This window comes from Sinocyclocheilus anshuiensis, unplaced genomic scaffold (genome assembly GCF_001515605.1).
Source record: "Sinocyclocheilus anshuiensis isolate Anshui unplaced genomic scaffold, SAMN03320099.WGS_v1.1 scaffold738, whole genome shotgun sequence".
Classification (NCBI taxonomy): Eukaryota; Metazoa; Chordata; class Actinopteri; order Cypriniformes; family Cyprinidae; genus Sinocyclocheilus; species Sinocyclocheilus anshuiensis.
Window position 1 is genome coordinate 3298 of NW_015542364.1, and position 606 is coordinate 3903.

The following is a 606-nucleotide window of genomic DNA, read 5'->3' on the forward strand; positions in this document are numbered from 1 at the left end:
AGTAATCCACAGCACTCCAGTCCATCAGTTAACATCTGGAGAAGACAAAAGCTGAAACAAATCCAAGATCAAGACGTTTCTAACTAAAATACATTGAGTCCATAATCCATAATAACGCTTCCTCCAGTGGAAAAGTGTTCTGGTCTGAATCAGGAGAGAAATCTGCACAGATCAAGCAGCGTTTAAACAGCTCTAAACACATATTGGATGGACTTTCTCACTGGAGGACTTGTTATTATGGACTCATATTTTAGTTAAAAACATCTTAATGCTGGATTTGTTTCAGCTTTTGTCTTCTCCAGATGTTAACTGATGGACTGGAGTGCTGTGGATTACTTGTGGATTATTGTGATGTTTTTATCAGCTCTCATTCTGACGGCACCCATTCACTTGCAGTGAACTAGTGATGTAATGCTACATTTATCCAAATCTGACGAAGAAACAAACTCATCTACATCTCGGATGACCTGAGGGAGAGTAAATGTTCAGTTTTGGCAGAACTATTCCTTTAATTCCATATTTCCTGCTTAATTTGAACTAGGGATGCACCAATACCACTTTTTCCAGTACTCGCCCGATACCGATACTTTTATTTTTGGTACTTGC